We start from the raw sequence: 14,366 nt of genomic DNA on the forward strand, positions 1-14,366 counted from the left end.
TGAGAAGTGGGCCTAGTCCGAACCTCAGGGTAGGGCTGTATGTCTAAGCACGATCTGTATTCTCTTCTCTCCAAGCTCGAGGACCTGCAGCTCCTGGGCTGGAGATCGGATCCCCCAAGAAGAGCCTAGAGGAGCCCATCTGCCTGAGGAGAGCACTCAGGGGTCTTCTGGGCCTCTGAGCTGGGTGACGTCTGCCCAGCACGTAGAGACATCTTCATTACATGCTGCGTGGCAGCTTTTCACCAGAATTCAGTTCCATCCCTTCCTGGGTTCAAAACGTGGGCCCCCGCCCCGCCCTGCCCCGTGGTAGCAGCACTGTGCACTAGAGTCCAGAGACCGGAGCAACACAGACATCCACTCACAGATGAAACAAAAGAACTCTTCAGCCGTGAAAAGGACTGGAGTGTGGACACGTGCCACGGCTACATGGGCTTCAGGGACTGGGAAATGCTTGGTTAAAGAGGCTGGATGGAGGAAACACTTCAAGCGACCCACGGACCCGCGCAGACAAAGCTCTGCAGGGATGGAAGGCTGCCAGGTACTGGGACTGTGGGCGGGGCGTGGGGATGAGGAGTGGTTGCCTAATGGGTCCACGATTTCCTTCTGAGGCCATGAAAAACTTCTGGAAGAGGTCCGTACAACCCCACCACATGCTTAGCGCCTCTCAGCTCCTCGGTTTGGCCACGCAAGTGCATTTTGCCACAATAGAAGCGATGTTTTAAGAGTTGGAACACCTTGGGGCTCAGGGGCTCGCTGAGAGCATAGCTACAGCTCTGGTGGGATGCTCTGCTCACCACAGGAGCTCGGAAGCCCGGGACCTGGGAGCTGTGAGGCAGCTCACTCTGTGTCATTACCATGAATAATAAACAATGTAGGGTATTTTTAAAACTTTCCTAAGAGAGATTCCCAAGCAGTAACAAAGTACTTAGATTGCCCACTGGTCCCCTAAAGATACTGACGCAAAAGCAGGATGGGCCACAGGGCGGGTGGATGCTCACTGCCTTCCGCCTCTAACTCCATTCCTCAGCCCAAAGGCACCGGGAACAAGAGACAGGGAGGGTTCTTGCCAATACTTCAGCCCCTTGACTCAGTTTCTCCTCACTCCAACCCCTATACTCAGGGACACAGGAAGGGACACTAGTTGGAGTCATCCTAGTGTCGTGGATAAGCCAGCAGAAGTCTTCAATCCATGCTGACATGTCTCAGAGGGGCCGAGATTGCAATGGAGGAAGACTCAAGAGTTCCAAGTAGAGGCGTGGCCATCGGGAACTTGAATCCCTCAAAGCCACTCTGTCTCTCTTTTCTTTCATCTTGTGTGATGCCTGACGAAGGCTGGGCAGTCACCAACTCAAACCCTGTCCCTTCGGAGACTGTCCCCTGGAGAAGGTCAAGCCAAAAAGTCACTAGCCTCAAGATGAGGGAGGCCTCAGTTTCCCCTGCAAAGGAGGCCGTGAGAGGTACCTTGAGGTTGGAGAGGTCTATGGAGATGTGGCAGACACCTCAGGTCAGTGAAGCAGAGGCTGACAGGACAAGGGTGCAGGCCGTGTGACCTCCCTGGGTCTTCCAAGTTAGAAGTAGGCTTGGCTCTGCCCACCCGGGCCTCCCTGGCATCATGCTTGATCTGACAGACCCCTCAGCAGCCGTTCACTTTCTGGTTGTAGAGCTGTTGCTTCTCAACACTCTGAAAGGGGTGAACTAAGGGGTCAGGATGGTTCCGGAACCCATGGCAGGGTCTTTGCAATGATTTCTTTGGGCTGAGGCAACAGGACCCATGTGCCTTTCTCAGTTCTCAGCAGCAGACCTCTGCTTTGGGTCTCCAGCCAGTCACTGCCTACACCCTGTGACTCACTTTCTCCATTTTCGTTTTTAGCTTATTTAATTAAAAGTGCTTTTAGTGTGTGTGTGTGTGTGTGTGTGTGTGTCTGTCTGTCTGTCTGTCTGTCTCTCTGTGCATGCACACCCACCATGGCACACGTAGGAAGGTCAGAGGACATCTCTTGGGGTGTCTTCTTCCATCGTTGGTCCTGGCATCAAATCAGCTCCTCAAGGTTGGTGGCAAGCACCTTCCCCCATTTTCTTCCTTCCCTTCTTTCTCTTCATTTTTTTCCTTCTTCCTCCTCTTCCTCCTTCTCCTCCTCTTCTTTTTCGGGACAGGGTTTCTCTGTGTGGCCTTTGCTATCTTGGAACTAGCTTTGTAGACCAGGCCAGCCTTGAACTCAGAGATCTGCCTGCCTCTGCCTTCCAACGACTGGGGTTAAAGGCCGTGGGGTTAGTTTCTCCATTTTCAAGTGAGGGTAGAGAATGGACGACTGAACACTGGCAGCCATCCGCTTTCAGGTCTTCTCTTCCTCCTCTTCCTCTCCCTCCTCTTTCTCCTCCTCCTCCCAGTGCTGACTTCTATGACACAGCTCTGCCATCAGCTCAGACATTCCTAGCAGCCACCTCAAGGGCAAGAGGACAATGCCCCTCTGACGAGAGACAGACAGCTGCCTCAGGATCTTGGGGCTGTACCATCTCCCCAATATAGCAATGGTCCCCCTTCTCCTGTGTGCGAGGCCTCCGACCCCCTCCACACCCAGTAAGCCTGGTGCCAGCCTCTGCCTGCCCATGACCGCTGAGACGTAACTGACAGCATTACAAGCAGGCTCTTCTAGGAAACTTCGGAAATGGAAGGGAGGCCATTAGGAAATTTACATTTGCGAATATGATGTTTAATTAGCAATACCAATAAATTAATAGGAGAATCTTGCTGCGGTTCGGGGTTCATAAAACACCAGTCTCGGTTAGCAGAAGGAGAAAGCCGCAGCTCGGGCTGTTTGAGAGGGGAGTGTGGGGAGGGTGGGCTGTGCCCAGTCATGGCCATCACAGGTGTCCCATGTCCTCCCATCTCCTGCCCCTCGAGCACCTATTCACGTTGTGTGCAAAGTGGAAGGAAGCCACCATCCGCTATGGAGTCCACAGGGTCTGGATTCACGTCCTGCTTTGGCCAATTCCTCTGTGAAGAAACCACTTAGCTTTGGTGCCCCACGTCCTTCCCTGTCAAGTCGGGACAATGATAATAACACCCTCCTCTCATAGGGCCGTAGCCGAGATTCGAGGGATTAATGAGTCTAAAAGCACTCGGGGCAGAAAGAAGCTGGCACAAAACAAGTGTTCCTTATTAGGCCGCCACTCCTACGTCAGCTGTTATTAATGGGGTAGCGAATGGGGCTCACCTGACGAGGAGGAAGGGTCCGATGAACTCTGGGTGCGATTGTCTTTCAAGTCTTTCCCTGGCCTACCTTGCTATCCTAGGTTCCCGGATTGATCACCCTGGAGTAGTCACCCAGGGCGGTCAAACTGATGACCTAATTTGGTTCCTGCCACGTTCTGCTTCTCGCTTGGGGTTCCTGGCTTGGCATGGCAGCAGCCATGGATGGTTTTATTGCTATGTCCCTCACGCACATTCGGGCAAACACAGGATGTGTGGTACCCGCAGCTGTCTCTCCGCCTCACCAACCACCCACGGCTCCCAATCGCTCTAAGGGCCATGGAGATGGCTAAGCGGATAAACGCATTCTCTTTCTCCCAAGCTTGGTGACCTGATTTCAGTCCCTGGGATCCACACGGCAGGAGGAGTCCCACAGGCTGCCCTCTGACCTCTACACGTTGTGCCGTGGCTCTTGTGCATGTGTGTGCACACACATACCCTCAATAAATAAATGAAGCGGTAACAGCGGTAAAAAGATCCCACTTGGCTCCTCCTCGACTCTGCTCCTATGACCACCTCTGGTGTTACCTCTCTTCTCCCACCAGGCTTCTCAAGGCTCCCTAGCATGTCAGCGCCCCTCCGCCTCGAGGCCCTTGCGAATGTATAGCTCATCTTGGAGTGTCGGTTTTGGTTGATAAACTTCTGCTTCTTCCCCAAGGCCTAGCCTTACCAAGTCCCCTGTGACTCCAAGTAAGAATTAGAGTCAGCTATGGGATGTGGGGTGGGGTGGGAGGTGGGGACTGTGAGATCTTTGTCACCAGCTCTAACTCTCCTTGTCCCAACACTACCATTGCTCAGGTACTTCTTGGACTCTTCAAAGAAACTGTCAGAGGGTCCTGACCCTGTCCCACCGAGACTCAGATTTCTCAGTTTTTTTATATCCTGGAAGATCCTGCCTGGCTGATTCCCTAGCCTCTGTGTCTTCCCTCCTTTGGCTCTTGGGCGTCTCTGCCTCTGCCTCTTAGCTTCTTAAGACAGAGCCTTTAATTTCCTGTGTGTTCAAGGAACAAATCCTGTTCTGCCCGGCTAAACAAAGAAATCAGGGAGTAGGCTTATATGCCACCTCCTACAAGCAGCCCGCCCTGACTATCCCGGCTTTGTTTGTAACCTGTTCCTCATACTGTTTGTTCCCCACCCTACCAGACTATCAGCTCTTCATGGATAGAGACCTGTTGTTTTGTTTACTGCAGCTTCCTGGCACCTGTCCTGGAGACTGTCACATTCGTATGCTAATAGACATTCCCCGGTTGAGAGAGTGAATGAATGAATGGATATCAGGATGAATGTGGGGGGGGGCAAATGAATGAATCAATGACTGACTGGACAAATGAATGAATGAACAAAGAAGGGAAAGAATGAATGGGTGTGAGTATGAATGCCAAGGACAAGGGGCTAGCCACAGGACAGTTTCTTCTGAGCCCTGGTTCCCACCATGAACTTGCTTCCCCAACTGTTTATTCTGTTGTGTAAAGTGCATAGGAAACATGATAATAATTAAAGCAGACACAACAACAGGTAATTAATTGCACTTCCCAAATTTGATCCATGCATATGAATGAATGGGAGGTCACAGATCGGGTTGGCACTCGGGGGAACCCTCATGCTCTTCCTCTCAGGATCTCAGAGTGCAGCTCCTGGAGCTTGGTCCCCGGGAGAGCCAGTCTCCCCTTCCCTCGCTCTTGCTCCCTGGGATTCAGGTGGGAGGGAAGATTTAAGGAGGGACCCTGCAGGGAAGCTCAATGGCAGAGTTGCCTCCGGCGGCGCTTAGAGCCGCAGAATGTCTTTAGCGTGACCTCATGACCACCTGGCCACTAGCTTAGCACAGGGGAGGGATCCTAGGCACTGGCTGAATGAGGAGGGAGGCTCAGGTACTTGTTTTAAAAAATCCGGAAGCTGGTGGTGGGAGGGTTAAGGATGTAGCTCACTTGATAGGAGCACCTACCTAGGAAGCTTGAAGCTCCAGGTTTAGTCCTCGACGCGGCATAGAAAGCAGTGGTGGTGTCCCCTGTAGTCTCAGCATTTGGGAGGTGGCCGTGGGAGGATCAGAAGTTCAAAGTCATCAGCAGCTATTTAAAGAGCTGTGGGCTAGTGTGGGTTATATGGTTACCTTGTCTAAGGACGGAAAGAAAGAGAAAGGAAGGAAGGAGGAAAGATAAAGATGTGGAAGTAGGAATTCTCGTGTGGATATTTGCATCCTGGGGTCTGAGTGGGGACCCTGTCCACAGTGTAAATGAACCCCAGTGCGCTGGAGACTAGGGAAGCCCTGTGGTGAGTCTGGACAGGCACTCAGATCCTAGAGCCAGAACAGCCCTTTCTGTGCTTTATTCCTGCTCCAAGAGTGTCCGTGGGGGTGGCAGGTACACCGTGAAGTCTAGCCTGCAGTTCTGGGTGACTGGAGAAAACAGGGACCCTTTGCTCTGGCCCCAGCAATTTGACATTGGTTATGCTAACCAGGAGCTTTGGGGGATGGGGGCGGTACAGGGGAAGCTTCCTCCAGGAAGGCTGTTCAACCCACACATCCTTTTGGACGTGCTGCCTCTCTGCTCCCCCTCTCCCCTCCCCCTCCTCCACTCCTGACCTGTGTCTTATGTAAATGAGCAGGCTCCTTCCTTTTTCCAGAGCTAGGCTGCAGAGCCTGTTTATGGCCCCAGAGTGGGCTGTGACGATGACCAGGAGCTGCTAAGAGTCAGGGACCCACAGTGGGCCCGGAGCTCCGCTGTGGCCTTTGGACTGCTCTGCAGCATTGCTATGGGCGTCACGTTGACTCCTGACCCCCAAGGACATCACTGTACCTGTGGCCGTGAGCTCACCCCCCTGCTTCCCTTAGGGTCTTGCTCAAGTAAATATCCCCAAATCTTTGCACTGCTTCTGGGAAAATCCAAACTCAAAAAAAAAAAAAAGTTTTGTTTTTTTTTTTTAAAGCCAGATAGTGGTACAAACCTTTGTGTCCTAGAACCCTCTCCGAGAGGTCAGCCCAGCCTAGAGCCTCAAACCCTGCGAGGCTGAGAGAACTTGGATTGCAAACACAGTTGCTCTGGGGAGGGGGAAGCCCTTGGGAGGCAGAGGCAGGCAAATCTCTAAGTTTGAAGCCAGCCAGGTCTATAGAGCAAGTTCCAGGACAGCCAGGGCTGCAGAAAAACCCTGTTTTGGGGGGGAGGAAGGGGAAAAGTTACCATATTCTGGAAATCGAGATGTCATGATCTAAGTTTGCGGCAAGAATCGTCTAAGAGGGGCCCAGAGTCATCGCATGCCCCACCGGAGTCCCCTGTGGCTCTCAATGCCCTGCTTCCCATTCCTGTTGGGGGGGGGTGTCAACATCTCTGTGAGGCAACAGAGCTGAACAAAAGCAAGACGGTCTGTAATCCAAGCCACACTTGAAAGAACGAAATTCTAAGTCCAAGGTTGCTGAAGGGTTGTCACATGTCATCGAGTTGGCCGTCGTTCCCTAAGAGGTAATTTGGGACCGCGTGTGTTTCCTGTGGGTCCCACTTTGCACAAATCCCAGAGCAACTGTGTTTGGAACCCACGTTCCCTCAGCCTCTCAGGGCTTGCAGAGAGACTCCGGGCTGGGCTGACCTCTTGGAGAAGGTTCTAGGACACACAGACCGTCTGAGTTCCTGTTCTGCCCCAAGTCTCTCTGCTCATCCCAGCTTCAAGCTGTGGGGAGAGGGAAGCTCTCTTCACACCTGAGCCCTGTGATGTGGAACCTGGGACTCTGCCTTTCTGCGCCTCGAGTCTTTTGTCTGCTTACGTCTTTTGTCTGCTTACGGTTCTGATTCTCGGAGTCGCTGGGACCACATGAGCAGCCCACTGAGATCCATCCCCCTAACCCCCATGTTGCCCCTTCCTTCTAGCTTACCGGAGTTGGGCCTTGGATCAGGTGAGAGCAACAGTCATTACAGTAGAAGAACTGTCAGTAGAACTGTCACATGGGGATGTGAGGACGGTGGTAGATCGAATAGGCACTTGACTTCCTTAATTACCTTTCTGTTAGGAGATGGTGACCAGCCTGGAGAGTAAGTGACCACACCAGGGGTCCTAGGGATAACAGGCATGTTGAGGGATATGCTAGGGACAGGGACTTTCTCTTGATCATCCCCCTCCACAGGGTCCTCTGTCCAGTGACATCACTGGGTGAACTCACCAAGACTCACTAGTCTCCATAAGAGCAGGAAAGACACTTCCAGGACCCTTCTCAAATGTCAAACGCAGACACACACACACACACACACACACACACACACACACACACAGGACACAGGTGTGTGTGTGTGACATGTCACATGTGTAATGTATTAAAATATGTACATATGGGGTTGGGGATTTAGCTCAGTGGTAGAGCGCTTGCCTAGCAAGTGCAAGGCCCTGGGTTCGATCCTCAGCTCCGAAAAAAAAAAAAAAAGAAAAAAGAAAAGAAAAAAATATGCACATATTGCATTTTTGCTCGTTTTGTAAAGATTTGTTTATTTTTAATGTATGTATATGAGTGCTTTGCCTGCATGTCTTTGTGTACCCCTCACGTGGATGCCTGATGCCTGAGGAGGCCAGAAGAGGGTGTAGGATCTTCTGAAACTGGAGTTATAAATGGTTATGAGCTACCCTGTGGATGCTGCAAGTCTAACGCAGGTCTTCTGTAAGAGCAGCCAGCGTTCTTAACCCGTGAGCCACCTATCTCTCCAGCACATCTTCCCTCCTCCCCTTTTGCAGGGAGAGGTAGGGTTTCAACTATGTAGACCAGGTGGGCCTCGAATTCATGGAGATCCTCCTGCCTCTGCCTCCAAGTGCACACCCAGCTGCATCTTTTTAACTTAAAAAAGAAAACTATATTTTTTACTCTTCAAAGGGTCGGATTTCATTGTGACATTTCCATGCCTATATGTCATTGTACTTTGCGCCACCCCTCCCCCATATCTCGGTCTTATAAATATTCCACAGCAATTTGGAGTACTTGTGAAACCGCTTGCGCTCCTTTGAATTAAGACCCTGCGTTGTCCAGGCTTGGAGGCTGCACTGCAGGCTTAGCCCAAACCCAGGTTCAGAGGCCCTGGAGGTGCAAGGCTTCCCCATTCCACCCCACCGCGCACAGGATCTCATGCTTGGCATGCTCCCCGACTCTAGCAGCCAAGCTTCTTGCTCAGCCTTGGGGTTTCTGGACGGAGGAAGGTGGGTATGGGGCGCGAAGCTGCAGGGCTGCAAGACCTGCTGCGTGGGGGCCTTCTGGGCCCGGTTGCGCGCTGCCCGCGGCCGCCGGTAGGGGGCGCCTTAGTCATGCATTATTCATCGGCAGCCCGCGTCGCTCGCCTTCCCCCGCGCGGGCTGCGGGCTGCACCGAGGAGCGGGAGCGCGGAGCCTTCACAATATTGTGGCAGCTTCGCGAATGACGGCTGCGGGGAGGCGGGGGGCGCAGCCTCAGGCGGCGGCGGGGGCGCGGGCGCGGGCGGGGAGCGGTCCCGGATGGGGGCGAGGAGGGGCTGGTTCAGGGTGAGGGCAAAGCCTGCAGCATCCGTCTGTACGTCCAGGCATCCTCTTTTCCTTCCATCAAGTCAGCCAGCGCTAGGGAACATCTGGCCGGGGCGGGCGAGGTGTAGGGGACGCGATGGTGAATAAGGTAGGCCTGGTCCCTGTTCATCTCAAGTGGTCAGGGAGACACATTTAAAAACAAGCAGATAATCCAGATGGTCCCAGGCAAGCGTGCACTGTATAAGCGAACGCCACGGGCATAATGGGATGGGGAGAGCTTCTGAGAGGTGACGTGTGTGCCAAGACTCGGATGGCAAGGATGAACCTGACTTTGAACATTCCAACCTCTGGCATTTCTCCCTGCCTCACCCAAGGCCTCCTAGGATCTCATAGAAATCAGCTCCTCTGACCCTCATGCACCCAGGAAGTCAGGAGGGTTTTGATGAGACCTGGATGGGGCACAAATCCAGACTATGGGGTTCCTGCCTAGCCACCCTCTGGGGTCAACCCGGGATTGCGGGAGTCTGAGCCATCTCAGCTCTCAAGGCTCCCACTTCTTACTCTGCTCCAGGGGAGGGGTGGGGAGGGAGACACGGAGGGCGTGGGTTCAGGGTCACCAGCAGCATCAGGTTTCCTTTCACTTGTACAAAGACTCGTTGACGCCTGAGCACATCAATACCCTTAATGACAGAGAAAGGAGCTGGGACTCCAGACCGGCGCCCCCACTCCGCCTCCCCTCCCTTCCTCTCCCCTCTGGGCCCATCTTCTTCCACCTTCTCTCTTCTATCTGTCCCCCTCTGTCTCCTATCTGTACTCTCTCTCCTTTCTCCTTCCTCTTTCCCCCCCTCTGTCTAGTCCTGGTGTTTTCCTTTTCTTCTCCCCTCTCCCTTCGGCTCCCTTCTTTCTCCTTCCCCAGTCCTTACAGCAACTGTGCGAACACTAACTCACACGCCCTGCAGCTTCAGATCCCAGCTAGGCTCTGACTCTTCCGTCCCTCCAGAGACGCCAACCTGCTCAAGGCAGGGCCTATGCGATGGCAGCACCTGAGCAGAGGTCGCTCAGCTTTTGTCCTGCAACCTCTGCCCCAAAGGCTCACGGGTAGCAAGTCCTTGCAACTGCCCCAGGGCATGCTGGGGGATGTAGACGGCAAGTTTGGAACGGAACGGGCTAAAGAGGAGAGTTTGAGGAGGATTTTCTGTTTTGTATTTTTTATGACCATATATAATTTCGCGTTTCTCCCCTCAGCCTCTGCCTCCTTGGCTCCCAGATGTGTCCCACATTGAAGAATTATCTCTCCTCCCTAGAGTGAAATAAATGCAATCAATATGAGTATTGCTCTCAGGGCCTTGAAATATTACATTAATGTTCCATGTGGTGACATTTTAGCTGGAATTTTCAAATACATTATGATGGTTCAAATTAATATTTATCAGAGCAGCTTTTATATTTTGCAAAAGAGAGAGAGAGAGGGAGAGAGGGAGAGAGGGAGAAGAGGAAAGACAGAGAGAGAGCATTATTAAAATACAAAATGCAGATGAAGTCTAAAATCGATGGTCCATTTTCCCAGCACTTTCCAGGGGCTGTCTTTAGCTTTCTGGGTTTGTTTTTAAAATTTATTGGTGTTCCAGGCAAATCTATTGGGCTCCCAGAGCCCCCTGGCCAGCCTCCCCTCTCCATCCCCTTTTTGCAGGCTATGGGTCCCTTCCTTTTCTGTCTTTCTCTCTTTATTATCCTGAAATGTAAATTACGACATTAGCCCAGTCCTTATTTTTTTTTTTTTAAACTCTCCGATGATTAAATCTGCTACACGACATCTTTGTCCTTTCTATAAATTAAATCATCTTGGCTTTGCACCTCCAGCTCGGGGCGGATGCCACATGGGTGTCCAGGCAGCGAGGCCTATGAAGAGCAAGGTCTGGGGTTCTTGTCCCCTTCAGAAGCAGACATTGGGGGCAGTCTGTGGGGCAGGGGGATTTCTCCCGGCTCCTGGTTTTTCTGTAAATAAGAAATGTGGAGTGGAGGGAGGAGGTTGGAGAACAGTCCACTTTATTTCAGTCACTTCCAAAGTGATTACTCTGTGAAGTGGAAAATCTAGGCAGATTAACGGTTCCATCTCTCTTTTCTTTGGCTCCCCCTCACCCCCCCCACCTCCTCCTGTCTTTTCTTTTCTCCCCTTGTCTTTTAGTTTTTTTTCTCCTTTTTCAAGTTGTATTAAAAAATAGTTAGTGGGGACCAGCAAGATGGACCAGCAGGTAAAGTGCTGGCCACACAAGCCTGACAGCCTGAGTTCGATTCCCCAGAATCCACATAAAAGGCAGATGGAAAGAACTGACCCCACAGTGTTGCCCTGGGACCACAGGCATGTGGTGTCATGCAAGTGCCCACACACGTGAGTTTTTAAATTACAAAATACAGTCAGTCCAGCATCTTCGGGGACAACGTGCTCCCCGGGAGACACTCTCCAGCCTCAGCCACAGAGGCTCCTGTGCAGGAGGAGCTTTGCGAATGTTAACAGTGCCCACCTCACTTCTAACTTGTCTTTTGCAGATTTTTTTGGGTCTTCCTCCCTTGAGTTCTGGGTGAGAGATTGGACTGGAAAAGAATGCATTTTGTCAGGTGCTCACACGCACCCCCGCAGCTCACACGCACTGGCATGCAACCGTAGCAAACGCAGCCACCGGGACACCGTAGGGCTGACTGCAGAAAGCGAGTCACCCTCCCGATTTCCCTCTGCTGCTGATCTGGCCAAAAGAACGACAGGAAACTCAAAAAAAGAAAAGGAGAGGGGATCGATTATTCGACCTGTACTTGAACCCGACTGAAAGAGATAAAGCGGAATTTTCAATAGGTCCCCTGCCCTTTTCACCAGGAGGGAAAGAGGAGAAGAAAAACAAGAGATATTTATATGACAGCAGCTGCTGGAAATAGCATTTCAGAGCCATTAAAAAAAAAAAAAAGGCAAAACAAAACTCAATGGGAGGAAAAAGAACGGGACTCCTCGCCTGCTCCCCAAAAGGCGAGACAGGCGGCAAGTAAGCATCCCCGGCTGAAATGCGTGCAAGCCTCCTATAGATCTGTTAGAAATTATACTTGTCATTGAGAGGGAATTTATGCTTCTATTGATCTGCAAAAGGAAAATATTAAATGGTTTGGTTTTGATCTTTTGGTGACCCTGAGGTCAAGGGTAGTAGTAGATTAGTATTCATAGAATTCATCACGGAATTGCAGCCTGCGTCCACTTTATGCAAACACGCTCCAAACATGCCTGGCGAAGCAGGCAGCAAATGGCCAATGACAAGGAAAAAGCCAACAGCCCTCCCTCCCACCCCGAGGCTCTCTCCGTCTCCCATCCCCTCCGGGAGGAAAAGACAAAACCCCGTTAAGGGACCAGTGGGTGTACAGATGTCATGGCTCTGCACAAAAGGTGGGCTCCCAGATAGGGGAGAGCCAATGGATCCAGAGCGCCACGAATGAAAACCATAACAAACATCTCGGAGAAGCCGAAGCCAGAGCCCGAGGGGCCAGGCAAGCAGTAAGGAGTACCTGGAACAGGACAATACAGGAAGGGCAATGACAGACAGGCGCCTGCACACACACACACACACACACACACACACACACACACACACACACACACACACGGGTGCTCACACTCAGCCAATGGAAACCTGTGTCTCCTGAGACGGGGAGCGTGGAGGGCTCTCCAAGGGTGACATTGCTGTTGCTTCTATGACCACACGCAGCCTGAGAGCAAGATCCTGCCAGGCTGAGGAGGGGACGAAGGCTGGGCAGGAACCCTGTCCCCACAGGACTTTTCCTCTTCCCTCTCTTCAGGCCGCACGCACTGTGCTTGAATGTGTGTGCCTCAAGAACACTCCTAGCTGGGTATGCTGGTACATACCAATTATCTAAGCATTTGGGAGGTAGAGGTAAGAGGTTTAGGAGTTCAAGGTCAGCCTTGACTACATGATGGGTTTGAGGCCAGCCTGGGCTACCTGGGACCTTATCTCAGAAACAACAACAATAACAAAAGAGAAGCAAAAAACCAAAACAACAACTAAACATCCGGGGAACAATGTGAAGCCAACACCCCTCCCACCTCACATTCAGCTTACAAGTGCCCTCTTAGCAGCGTCTGTCCCCAATGTGGGAACATTTGGTCAGTAACAGAGTAACTCTTGCCAATGCTCTAAAAATAGCCCACCAAGTGTATCCCTGCAGTGGCAGGAATTCTGGCTGGCCCTTGTTCTACCGGCTGGTTGGGGGGCTGGGAAGGGATGAGTGCTGGCCTCCGAGGGTAACTAACACGAAGAGCTACCTTACCTGCACCCTTATCTCGATTAGCACTTAGACAACCCTGTCCAGGCAGCACTTGCTGTCTGTCTATAGGACAGATGAGCAAGCTGAGGCTCTGGGGTGCGTGTGCGTGTGCATGCGTGTATGCGTGTGTGTATGTGTATGCTGTATATATGTGTGTATGTATGTGTATGTGTGTATATATTTATGTGTATATGCATGTGTGTATATGTATGTGTATTTGTATGTATGTATGTGTGTATATGTGCAAGTGTGTGTATGTATGTGAATGTGTACTTGTGTGTTTGTGTGTGTGTATGTGTGTGTGCTCACGTGTGCGCATGTGTGTGTAACAAACTCTAAGCCTCAACTCTGTCCTGAGGGGCTGAAGCTGTCTGGCTCAACTGCTCTGCTCTAATAGTGGCCCCTGATTTCACACTTTGGACAAATTACAGGATTGGTCTAGGGCTGGGAGGGAGAAGGGGTGAGGGTAAAGAGAGGGCTTGGAGGCCACGGGGAATCGGGGTTGGGGGGGCTACAGAGAAGAGGACCTAAGATGGCTTCAGCCCTGCCCCCTCATGCCTGGGGAGGAGGCCAGCATACTGCCCGTTAATCACGTTTCATTTATATTAGCTTGACTCGATCTACTGTATATTTGAAATGGATTTAATTTTAGATCATGCACTATGGAAGGGGGCCAGTTTGGTGTAAGGCGCATTATTAATACTTTCCATAAGCTGGATATGCATTTCCCGGGGACAGATATATGAACAGCAGCCCCTGGGCTCCTGGCCGGGGAAGATTTCCCCCCCTCCCCCACGCCCGAATCTCCCCTCTTCCCTGCAGCCTGGGGTCGCGCGATGTTTGCAGGGTCTCCTCGCTATACTCTGCCTCTGTGAGGGTCCCAGCTTTCTCCCATCCAGTATGTCATCCAGTATATCAGTGACCTTGAGAGACTTGTGCAAAGAGGGAAGCCAGGGCCGCAAAGGTCCCAGGAGTCTGGCCTACGAGCTGTGCATCTGGTTTTAGGAGGCCCAGGGACCTCACTGAGGTATGGGAGAAAGGTTGGAACATGGATGCAGAAAGGCTTCGGGCCATCACCTTCAACCTTACGCCCAAATACAAAATCAGAGCTGCAAGTGGTCGGTTTCCTACTCATCTGAGCATGCGCAGGCCAGACCTGCGGTTCCGAGTCCCCAAGACTGGGCTGAAATGGTTCTTGTCTTGGTGCATTAGCCCTGTCTAAGGACATCGGCTTCATGTCTCTTGCTTGTTCTCACATGCTAGCCCTGGCCTCCAGAGAACAGTTGCTTATATGCCAGGGGATAGGCCCATGAGCAGGCTGGGGAGCAACAGATTG

At 51.9% G+C, this 14,366-nt stretch overlaps 1 long non-coding RNA gene across 1 annotated transcript; it reads right to left on the reverse strand.

Moving 5' to 3' along the window:
• Positions 1–7,687: 7,687 nt before the first annotated feature.
• On the reverse strand, positions 7,688–13,771 carry LOC103692510 (uncharacterized). The gene is made up of 3 exons (XR_005505103.2): positions 12,379–13,771; positions 11,233–11,302; positions 7,688–10,010 (listed from the first exon to the last, which is right to left on the reverse strand). It is a non-coding gene; the product is annotated as an uncharacterized LOC103692510 (long non-coding RNA).
• Between the last annotated feature and the right edge of the window lie 595 nt (positions 13,772–14,366).

Source organism: Rattus norvegicus, chromosome 5, assembly GCF_036323735.1.
Source record: "Rattus norvegicus strain BN/NHsdMcwi chromosome 5, GRCr8, whole genome shotgun sequence".
In the NCBI taxonomy this organism is placed as follows: Eukaryota; Metazoa; Chordata; class Mammalia; order Rodentia; family Muridae; genus Rattus; species Rattus norvegicus.